The sequence below is a fragment of the Eschrichtius robustus genome, chromosome 3 (genome assembly GCF_028021215.1).
Source record: "Eschrichtius robustus isolate mEscRob2 chromosome 3, mEscRob2.pri, whole genome shotgun sequence".
In the NCBI taxonomy this organism is placed as follows: Eukaryota; Metazoa; Chordata; class Mammalia; order Artiodactyla; family Eschrichtiidae; genus Eschrichtius; species Eschrichtius robustus.
The window spans coordinates 9,266,936-9,279,076 of record NC_090826.1 but is presented as its reverse complement, the minus strand read 5'-3'; positions in this window follow the sequence as shown (position 1 = coordinate 9,279,076).

Below are 12,141 nucleotides of genomic sequence, written 5' to 3'. Positions count from 1 at the left end.
AAGAAGTACTCATGCCGCATCTAAAAAAAGATCCCACGTGCCACAACTAAGACCCGGTGCAAACAGAATAATAAATAACTAAATAAATATTAAAAAAAAAAAAAAAAGGTAGAGTCTTTGTCAACGTAAAGTGCCCAGAACAAATGCCTGGCACTTAGTAAATGGGCAATATACATAAAACATTGTTATTATCAATACACAAGGGGCCTATGGTTGGAGCCTTCTTGAGTTAACATACTTAAAGCTTCAGAAAAATCCACCTGGAAGACCAGCAGAAAACCTATAGTCACACTTGTCTCCAGAAGGAAGAAGACACGAGAAGATTCTATCAAGACACTGTCTGCCCCCCAGCTGTGAATGGAAGGGATCGAGGAAAGAAAGGGCTCTCCCACCTGGCATCTCTCTTAAAGATGGTTGCCCTCCAGAGAGCCCTTCCATCCTCCTCCCCAACCCATCCTCCACCCATAACCAGAGAACACTTTCATTTGGATAACTCCGGCTTTCATTTAGAGGGTCCCCTTGAGTCTGTCTGAGTGTTTATTCTCATTTCCAGGAGGGGAGAGACCACGTGGAAACTTGAAAAACTGCCTGGGTGGGTCCTGAGATCATATCAAGACACATACTCTCTTCAGATACAAAGAAGGACTTTTCTAGGTGGGTGTGGGAACTTTTGCAGGGCTGCAGGGTCCGCTGGCGTAATTTAATGCCCCTTATGGAGACACAGCCTTCCAGCCGGGGGGCAGAACAGCACAACGTCTGCCAGAGTAACCTAGAGCTGGTAAGCTTTAGAGACCAGACAAATGGCTACACTGGGTAGGATTGTTTGGGATTCAGAGCCCAGGGGACGAGCTGGACCAGAGTAACAAGAGTTTGAGTCCTATCTTTGTCCACTTACTGGTTCAACTTGAGCAAGTCACTTTGCCTCTCTATGCTTCCGTTTTCTGATCTGTAAAATGAGGATAATAATAGTATCTTCCTCAACGGGTTGTTAGGATTTGTTAATACACAAAAAAATGTTTAGAACATTGCCTGGCAGACAGTAAGCACTCAATCAGGATTTGCTACTATTTTGTTATTCATTATTAGTTAATTATCATTAATTATTGTTACTGGCATAGTATCTAGAAAAGAGGAATTCCTCAATAACTGGTGGGTATTACAACATTATTATCATATTATTTCCTTCTAAGAGATGTTCCCCATGCACCCCAGATCCTAGAGGTGTTTAATCCAAGCCTGCAGGTGTGTAATAAAACCGTGATCACCTTGTAAGGAGAAAATGCAAAACAACTCCTGGGATTAGAGCTGACATTTATTAAGTACTATTTTGTGGCAGACAGTGTGAAAAGTGCTCATAATAAATGTTCACAATAACTGCTGTGGTGTAGGTGCCATTCTCATCCTGATTTACAGTAAGATGACTGAGGCTAAGACGAGTTAAGACACTTGCCCAAAGGCACATCACTAGTTGGTATTAAACTGGGCTGGGGACCAAGGAGGTCTGGTTCCACGACTGTGACATTCAGCCACTCAGCTCCACAGCCCACGTCACAGGAAAATACAGCCCAGGCTGAGATGCAAAGGATGGAACAAGGCAAGGAGGGGAAGACAGATTGGAGCCAGATGAAGCACAAGGCTGGGCCTGTGGAATGTCCCTGCAGCTCACACAGTGACACTGCATTCACCCTGACCAGCTGGGGCCAGAGGCACTCCGGGATGGGGGTGGGGCGGGGGGGGCGGGGCAGAGTGGGAGCAGACTCAGCAGGGGTGGGGAGGGAGCCCACAGGGACAAAGGAAAGCGAAACTGTTCTTTTTTTAACATCTTTGTTCCAGTATAATTGCTTTACAGTGGTGTGTTAGTTTCTGCTTTATAACAAAGTGAATCAGTTATACATATACATATGTTCCCATATCTCTTCCCTCTTGTGTCTCCCTCCCTCCCACCCTCCCTATCTCACCCCTCTAGGTGGTCACAAAGCACCGAGCTGATCTCCCTGTGCTCTGCGGCTGCTTCCCACTAGCTATCTATTTTACGTTTGGAAGTGTATATATGTCAATGCCACTCTCTCACTTTGTCCCAGCTTACCCTTCCCCCTCCCCATATCCTCAAGTCCATTCTCTAGTAGATCTGTGTCTTTATTCCCATCTAGGTTGCCACTAGGTTCTTCATGACCTTTTTTTTTTTTTTTCCTTAGATTCCATATATATGTGTTAGCATATGGTATTTGTTTTCTCTTTCTGACTTACTTCACTCTGTATGACAGACTCTAGGTCCATCCACCTCACTACAAATAACTCAATTTCGTTTCTTTTTATGGCTGAGTAATATTCCATTGTATATATGTGCCACATCTTCTTTATCCATTCATCTGTTGATGGACACTTAGGTTGCTTCCATGTCCTGGCTATTGTAAATAGAGCTGCAATGAACATTTTGGTACATGACTCTTTTTGAATTATGGTTTTCTCAGGGTATATGCCCAGTAGTGGGATTGCTGGGTCGTATGGTAGTTCTATTTTTAGTGCAAAACTGTTCTTAAAGCCAGAGTTCCTGCCATGATCTATCCTGACTGTGGAAAGACAAGGGGACCCCCCACAAGGCACACTCCACAAGGCTTTGGGGTCATATTTTTAGGGAGTACACTTCTGGAAGTGAAGTTTAAATTTTTCATGTCCCTCACCAATCCTGTCTGTCTCAGCCGAGTTTTATCTTCGTACCTTCAACAAAGAAAATGACATCACACAACAATGTGAATGTACTTGACATTACTGAACTGTACACTTTAAAATGGTTAGGATGGTAAATTTTATGTTATGTATTTTTTTTTACCGTAATTGCAAACAAAACAAAACCAAAAAACCAAAAAGCTGACATGCAGAATAGATTCGTTCATTTATTCATTCAGTCATTAAGGGAATAGTTATTGAACACCTACTTGGGTGAATATCTAGGAATGGAATGGCTGGACCACACGGCCCGTGTATACTTAAATTTTTAAGAAATCGCCAAACTGTTTTCCAAGACGGTGCTGCCGTCCTATTTTTTCTTCGTAGCACTTATCAATACGTGAAGGTATTGCCCTATCAATTTAATTGTCACCTTGTTTATTGTCTGTCCCCCCATCTAGACTGCAAGCCCTAGGAGGGGCTTGCAACCTTGACACTTGCCTGGTGCATAGCAGGTGCTCAGGGAATACACCAGCTGAACCAGTATGTGTGCACCACTTCCTCCCATCACGGGCACCAGGGAAGACCTGCCACCCAGCTCTCCGCCTGTCCTCAGGGTGCCACTAACAGTCCGGGTTCTGCCCTGGAAGCCACTCAGTCAATGTTGCTGGTTATGCAAATGACCGATGAAGCAACCACTGCCGTTTCTTCCCCAGAGTTGCTTGTGTCCTTCAGATAAAGATATCATTTGGATCCCTGCCCTGCCTCGCCTCCTCCTAGCAGAGTGATCTTAAAGCTCAGGGTGATGGTGGGGATCGTGTGAGATAGTTTACACAGCATGCCTGGCACAGCTCCTGGCACTTTGTAAATGCTCAGTAAGCAAATAGCTGCCCTGCTGCAATGAAAAAACCACAGCATCTTTCAGCGTCTCTCAGGATCTCCTGGCCCCTGATAAATGCCTGCTGAACTGAAACAGCAGAGAAAGGCCCCTTGGATGGGGAGAAGACGCCCATAGCCCTTTCCTATGAGCAAAGCCTGGGAGATGGACCTCAGTGTTTCAGCATGCTGCCGCCTTCCCAACCTTGACCCCCCCCCAGCGCTGCCTCTCTGTATCTATGTGACCTTGGGTTAGTTGCTTAATCTCTCTGAATTTTTTTCTGCATCTAGAAAATGGGGACAGTGCTAATCAGTCCCCAGGCAGTGTGAGGCACAAAGGAGGCACTGGATATGAAAAGGCTTTGAAATGATTTCCAACTGTCCTTTGGTCCACAATGTACTAGACACCCAACAATTCTGATGTGATCCGGCCACTTCCTTCCCTGAGTGGGTACGTCAAACTGGAAGAAACAGAGCAGAGAAAATAACCAAAACACCGTCTGAAAGTCACAGGCACCTGTGAGAGAGCAGGCCCTCCATAGGAAGCTCATCAGAGAAGGGCCTAGAAGGCAGAGCCGTGGACCCTGGGTGCCACCAGGATTCGTGCTGGATCCGGATTCGATCTGGAGACCTTTCCCCCAGTGCTTCTTCTCGGCTTGACCCAAACACGCTGGCTCTGTGTTTCTTGGCCTAAGGTCTGGTAGGGTTGAGGAAAGCCTGGGTGTTGTTGGTCAGGGTTGTTCCTTGTATCTGAGGATGTGATCTTTTCTCTTTCTGAGCAAAGACAGCAGGAAAGGAGGAGCAGAAGTGAAGGAACCGAGCGGAACCCTGTAGGGTTAGAGTCGGGGCATCTCTCTTAGGCTCCCAGATCCGGCGGCCCATTCTCTGGTTGATGCCTAAATTCTGAAAGTATCGAAGATCATTATGACTTGTCAGTAAGATCGTCCGTGTCCACACATCATTCACTCAGAGCCGGGCAAGGGATGTGATCCTGGGGAAGCACATGCCCGGGGGCATTAGGGTGGGCGATTCTGCTCCTTCCCTCTTCCTGGGTTTTCTGGAGGAGCTTGGACATGGCTGGGAGGTGTGAGAGCCCCCTCTCCAGAGAGGCATTTGTTTGTGTGACTGGTCAGAAGGGGGGGGGGTTGCTGATTCTGAAATATTTGTCCCGATGGCACAGAATTGGAACTTACGGCAGCATCCACCGCTAACTTTTATAGGCCACAGTCAGGCTCCTTAAATACTCCTCCTTGAGCCTTAAAACGCAGCCAGTAATTCCTAATGTTCCTATTGCTTCGCTGCCTCATCAGGGTCCTATGAAAATCACTGCTGGGTGAGCCCCATCCTGGGACGGCCTCACCAAGCACATAGTGATATTATCCGGTCCCTCCAGAGGCCGGTGTGCTCAAGTCAGGCGTCAGAGAACCCATCGGAATGCCCTGTGGACCCCTTGGTGAGCGTGGAAAAGGCAGAAAGGAAATTGCCTGTGCCCTGCCGTGTCCCAGGAAACAGTGGTCGTGTTAGACACCAGCCAGAAAGAAAGCGATATAAGTGGATGTTGCCCAGGACAAAGCCAGCCCCCGCCCCCCCGCTGCACTCTAATTCTCTGTCCTGTGGCATTTTCTTCATCCATACTCCTGCAATCCTCTTTATTTTTATTGAAGTATAGTTGATTTACAATGTGTTAATTTCTGCTGTACAGCAAAGTGACTCAATTATATGTTCAATCACATATATATATATATATATATATATATACACATTCTTTTTCATATTCTTTTCTATTATGGTTTATCACAGAATATTGAGTATAGTTCCCTGTGCTCTGCAGTAGGAGCTTGTTGTTCATCCATCCTGTATATAGTGATTTGCATCTGCGAATCCCAAACTCCCAATCCAGCAGTCCTCTTTATGTCACCGTGTGTATGCATGTGTGTGTGTGTGTGTGTGTGTGCACGCGCACGCACGAGTGAGCTCACAGGCCGTCACTAAATGTGTGTTGACTGCCTCTCGCCTCCCCCTGCCTGTCCCGGTTCTGTCCCTCTGTCCCGGTTCTGTCCGGAGTTCAGGCTGCTGCCTCCTCTCCTCTGTCAGGCCTCCCATCTCTCCACATGGGTAGGTTGGAATTCCAAAGGAGGCATCTGAGGGCTCCGGCCGCGCCTTAATGACCGCTCAGAAACCCAGACAAGGCCAGTTATGGCTGCTGAGGCCTGCGGGCCCCAAGATGCCTGTCTGCAGTGGGGTTTATCTTGGTGTTTGCTTTCACCCACTGCCCGCCACTGGCTCACTGCCGATGGCCTTCAGTCTCTGCCGCAGGCTCCGTGAGGTCTCAGCCCACTCGCTGGGGGTCAGGAAGGCGCAGGAGGAGAGATAAGAGAAGAATGAGGACACGGTGGTGGGGCTGGGCAGGGTGCCTCCAGGGTTCCACCAGTTGGAAAGCCCCTGGGAGGAATCCTGAACCCTTTCCTCTCTGAGAAGTCCCCCAGGAGGCGGCCTGAAGGTGAGTGCGTGACCTTCAGCTCAGGCAGCCCAGGGCTGGGACCTGCCGGCAGAGCTCCTGCCCACTCCCCACAAATGGCCCTGACAGCAGCCTTGATGGTCCTGGGTGAGCTGCACTGTCCTGTGACGGGCGGAGTGGTGTGGTTGGGGGCGGGGGTGAGGATCGGTGACCCACTCCCAGTAGGTGCTCAGTGAACTGGTGGCCTTTGAGAGGAACGTGGGGTTGGTGGACATAATCAGGTTTTAGACTCAGAGAGACTCGGGTAGGGTCCCCAGCACTGCCACTAAGCAACTATGTCACTTTGGACAAGTGGCCTTTGTTTCTTAGTGCCTTAGTTTTCCTCCTCTGCAAAATGGGCTCTAACAATTTCCGGCTACACCAGAGGATGGGTGCCCCATGCAGGGGACTCAGCTCAATAAACAGAGGTCGGGGTTTTGTTTGGATGAATGCATTTCCTCTCTAACCCTGGATTTCACTCTGTGCTGGGCGCTGACACAAGGTCAAGGCTGGGAACACAGTGGGACAGTTCGGGACCACAACGTGCAGAACTGACTAACCTGCCCTGCTGCACTGACCAATCACCAGTGTGGAAGGAGCCCGGGTGCCCTGAGGCTGGTCCAGCGGCACAAACAGGTGGGATTCAGGATAAACCATTGTGAGGGGTGTGATGAAGGGAAGGGGCACCTCTGTTAGCCGCTTGCTTACATGGGTCCACTCACACCACCCTACCCCACCCTGTGCGTCCCGACCAGAACTTCACGTCCAGACACTCCTCCGGGCACACCAAAGCACCCATGCCCACATACGTGACAGATGGTGGCCGCTGCTGCCACCTGATGCTAAAGCTGGCAAACAGACTGTGGAAGCCCAGCGCTTCGTGACACACCACAGACAATGCTACCACACACCCAGGTGTTGTGATCCAGATCTGAAGCTGGGGAGCCCAGCTCCAGGAGCCTTCCTGTGATGGTGAGTTTTCTGTGTCAACTTGGCCAGGCTGTCGTACCCAGGGATTTAATCACACACTGATCTAGGTGCTGCTGTGAAGGCATTTTGCAGATGTAGTCAACATCGACAAGCGGTTGACTTCAAGTAAAGGAGACAGACCTGCCAGAATGTGGGTGGGCCTCACCCAATCAGGTGAAGGCCTTCAGAGCAAAAACTGCGGTCTTGGGGAACAAGAAATGTGGCCTCAAGTGTGCAACATCAACCTCTGCCTGAGCTTCTGGCCTGCTGGCTGGCCCTACAGATTTCAGACTTGCTGGCCCCTACAACAGCATGAGCCAATTCCTTAAAATATATCTCAATATAAATACATATATAAAAAGAGGTAAATACATAGACACTTAAAGATACATAAGTATATTGGGACTTCCCTGGTGGCGCAGTGGTTAAGGATCCACCTGCCAATGCAGGGGACACGGGTTCGAGCCCTGGTCCGGGAAGATCCCACATGCCACGGAGCAACTAAGTCCGTGCACGACAACTACTGAGCCTGCGCTCTAGAGCCCGCAAGCCACAACTACTGAGCCCGCGTGCCACAACTACTGAAGCCCCTGCGCCTAGAGTCCGTGCTCCGCAACAAGAGAAGCCACCGCAATGAGAAGCCCGCGCACCGCGACAAAGAGTAGCTCCCGCTCGCCACAACTAGAGAAAGCCCGCGCGCAGCAACGAAGACCCAGTGCAGCCAAAAATAAATAAATTTTTAAAAAAAAGATACATAAATATAAATATTCTATTGGTTCTGTTTCTCTGGAGAACTCTGAGACACCCCCAATCCAGCCACCTGATCCCCTGAGGGGCAGCACCCATGCTGCCAGGAAAAGCATCGAAGTGACTGTGGCCTCGGGTTCAACAGGTCTTGACCTTTCACTTCAGACTGCTCTCACTCTGATTAGCAGAAATGGGTTTGAGTTGACATCCCACGACAGAAGGGGTTTTTAGAAGCCCAGCATGCTTTCTGCAACCACTGACCCCGGGGTCAGCAGTATAGACTAGAGGTTGGCAAACTACAGACCAATAGCAGATCCAGGCCGCTGCCCTTTGGTGTAAATAAAGTTTTGTTGGAACACAACCGTGCTCATTCATTTGTGCTCATCTATTTCCGTGTGTCTATGGGGGCTTTTGCACTACAACGGCCGAGTTGAGCAACTGGGACAGAGAGGGTGCGACTTGCAATGCCTATATGAAGGGGGACTTTCTGGGCTTGATTCCTGAGACCCATCCCCAGTGGGAGGTTTGCCGGCTCCCTGGGGCCTAAGCAGGGAGGAAAGTGAGTTCTCAGGAAGGTTTGGTGCAGTAGTTCTCAGACCTGGGGGTTGAGGGTGGGGTGGTTATCAAACATGCAGATTCCCAAGCCCACCCCTAGAGATTCTGAGTCAGAGGCCCGGGTAGGCTCAGAAACCTGGGTCTGCTCCCCAGAGGATCCTGATGCTGGTACCCCAGGCCCGTGTTATAGGAAACCCTGGATTAGGGGGGTTTCCCTGTCCAGGCTGTAGGAGCCAGTCCCTCAGTGGTGCCTGGGCAGGGAGATCCCCACAGGAACACTAGGCCTTTAAGGGCTTCCCACACCTGTGGTTACCCTGGCCCCCAGGAGAGTCTGGACCCTACCTTGGCTTTAGGATGCAGAGCTGCTGAGAGCCATGACATAGCCTTGCTCTGATCAGATAGGCTTAGGGGGGTCTGGTCTGCAGAGCTGGGTGGTGCTGGCTGGAGCTGCTGGCTGGAGATAAGGGACGTCTTCCCTGGTGCTAAGCCAGGCTGCCCCGTCGCCAGTTCACACGCTTTCCCAAGACGGCATCTGAGGCTGCCCAGGCCTGGCCTCAGGCGGTGGTGCTTTGTTCTTCCGCATTCTGCCCAAGCTGGCCTCTGCTTGTCTCTGCACTCTGCCTGGAGTGAGCCTGCCAGCCTTGTATGCGGCCAGCCTTGTAATCTCTTTGGGACCTTAGCTGCCCCAACTCTAAAATGGGAGATAAAAATATGAAACTCCCACCCAAGAGGTCCGGTTAAAGGACCATGATGCAGTCCAGGTGAGGGCAGAGACCCTGTCTGCCTGTTTACTGCTTAGCCCTGAGCAAATGCTCAATCCAAGGTGCGGAGTGAATGAGTAAGTAGCTGGAGAGATACCGGGTTCAGAGTCCCCTGCAAACACCCTGACAGTGCTCACTGCCTGCACATCTCTGGAGGGGCAGAGAGAGACAACACGGCAGCTTATTGACCATCACCTCTTTATTTACAGCTCAAAAGAGCACATGCAACACATCATCACAGGACTACAAGGGCGTAGCACCTCCCCCCTCCCCTGCTGCCCCAGCACCTTAAAGAGGAACGACAGCCCCCGCCCAGGGAAGTTCCCAAGAGTCAGAAAACCCAACGACTGAGGCCCCAGGCCCAGGTGCTTCAATTCATTTCCTCTAAAAATAAAGGCCAGTTCCAGCCCGGGAGACAGGGCCTCAGAGCCTGCGAGGTGGTCATTGCTGGTTATTAACTAGGCAAACTGGATCTCAGATTTGCCAACTCACACCTGAATGCAAACGCCCCCAGATCATCCGAATGTCCCTGACCGTCTGACAGTCCTGTCTCCCCCTCTGCATCCTAGGCCCACGTCTCTGAATCTTTACTGTGCACAAGCACGGCCTGGAGAACCTGTGGTTCAGCAGGTCCCGGTGGGACCGGGATCCCACATTTCTGCCAGGCTCCCAGGTCTTCGTTCCTTTTCCCACAAGAATGTGGAATGACACTGACATTGACAGTGGGGAATTGTAATAGGGAAGAACCTTTTGTAGCCACTAAAGGGATGTTGCCTATAAGCTCCAATTGTACACAGTGGCCCATCTCTGGGAACCCTGCTTCCCAGATAATGAGAATTAAGCTAAAATACCTTTGTTTAGCTCACAAGAAGCACTCTGACCAGGCCCATCTGTGAATGACTGCAGGGAGGAAGAAATGAACACATCCCTTCTGGAGGCCGATGGGAACCAGGAAGTGTTTGACTTTACTCGCTCCCCTTTTAGTATAAAAGGAGCCTGAATTCTAACTCTGGCAAGATGGTTCTTTGGGGCACGCGCTCACCATCTTCTCGGTTTGCTGGCTTCCCAATTAAAGTCATCAGTCCTTGTCCCAGCAACAGCAATAACAACAAAAAAGGACGGAGGGACCAGAAAGCCTCTTGCATCCAGAAGAAGCCGCTTATCCTCCATCAGACCACCCGTCCTGGCTCAGGATTCAGAAAATACACTCCCTGCAATGGAAGCCCCTGGTTCTTCAGACTGGCAAATCCTGTCACCCCTCCCCAGCACACACCCTCTTGTCTCCCATAGGAGTGAAGGTCATCTTGAAGGTCACGGTGCACCTTTCAACCCCATGAAACCCCCAGTGAGTAGCCTAAATGGTTTGCTCTTCCGGCCCCTTCCCGCTGTCTCTTCCAGCACGTATTTTTTCCTTGCAGTTCTGTTGTTTTATAAGCATGTTCCTTGCAGCTTGCATATATGTTCGCTGTCTCTCCAGCTGCAAAGTGGATCCCCTTCCAGGGAGCTGATGCCCACCATCTTGACATCAGATTTTATTGGATGTGTTGAATATGGCTTGAAGTAAACATCCACTTGCAGCTTCTCAGTGGTGGAAGGGATCGTGGCTTTGGGAGGTGACCTGTGGCTCCGTGACTCCACAAGGGGCGGGTAAAGCTGTCCCGTTCCCATGTGGTGTGGCTTTCATGTCCTCTGACCCTTCACTCATTCCCAGCAGGCTCAGGAGCCCCTCTTGGCATCGCCGGACAAATCTCAGAAAGGCAGCCCCATGGGAACGGTGGGTATCTCTGGGGAGCGGCTGGAAGACTCCCGCAGGAAGAATGCAGGGGTCACAGGTGACCGTCCCTGCAGCTATTGGTTTCCACTTGGCCCTCCTGCTCGGCTCTTCCCGGCTCCGGGGTGGGGTGGGTACTTTTAGAAAGTCCTGATCTTGTTCTTATTGCAAAGCCACTGACACCTGCAGCTCTGCCTCAGTGGCCAGAATCTGTACATGCTGCCTCGGGCTGAGTCCAGAGCGGTTTTCCAAACCTCTTTGACCCCGAACGCCATCCCCTCTCTCCTAATGGAGCATTCTACGGCCCCCGTGTTCCAGGGGACACGCCTTGGGAAAGGAGCCTAAACGGTGATCTCTGAGCACGTGACGGATTGTTATCTCAAAAAACAGAACACCTACTAAAATCATCCTAAAAATAAATTAGCTAACACCGAGGGCTTATTATGTGCCAGGCACTGTTATAAGCATGTTACCAGGATTTTGTGTTTACAGCTCACAGCACCCCTATGAAGGAAGATTTATTATCCCTATTTTACAGATAAAGAAATCAAGGCACAGAGATATTAACTAAGTTTCCTAAGGTCACCGAGGTGGTGAGCGGTGTAGTAGGCCGTTTGTCGGCAGCTGTACCCGCGCAGTCAGCAGGGCGAGGGAAGGGTCTCGGGCCCAGTGTACATCAGAGTCACCTGGACGCTTTGCAAACACACGAAGCCCAGAGACAACCCAGACCAATTAAACCAGTATCTTCGCAGGTGGGCTCGGGCATCGGTACCTTTGAAAGTTCCCCAGACTGTTCTAACGTGCAGCCAAGGTTGAGACCAGCAGATAAGAGCAGGGATCTGCAAACTGTGGCCCGGGGGCCAAATCCAACCCACGGCCGGTTTTTGTGTAGTCTGCAAGTTAAGAGAGGTTTTTACATTTTAAAATGCATTTTAGAAAATCAAAAGAGGAATAATGGGTCTGTGACAGATAAAAATTATATGAAATTCTGTGTCCATAAACCATTTCATTGGAACACAGCCTATAATATTTATCTGGCCCTTTACAGTAACAGTTTGTTGGACCCTGGATTAGAGGAAATCGGCTTATGTCCCAGCAAAAGAAATTTAAGATAGACCAAGGAAGAACTTCCTGGTAGAGAGGTTTGTTAAACACACAGGGGGCTTTGGGATCCCTGACTCTGGAGTTATGAGGATTCCACCCACCCTGTCTTTGCAAATGCAAAATGGAAGTAGCTAGGGCAAAGAGATAGGCCTTGACTTTCTAGCTATGGAACTCCCTTGGTAGTCAGTGGTAGT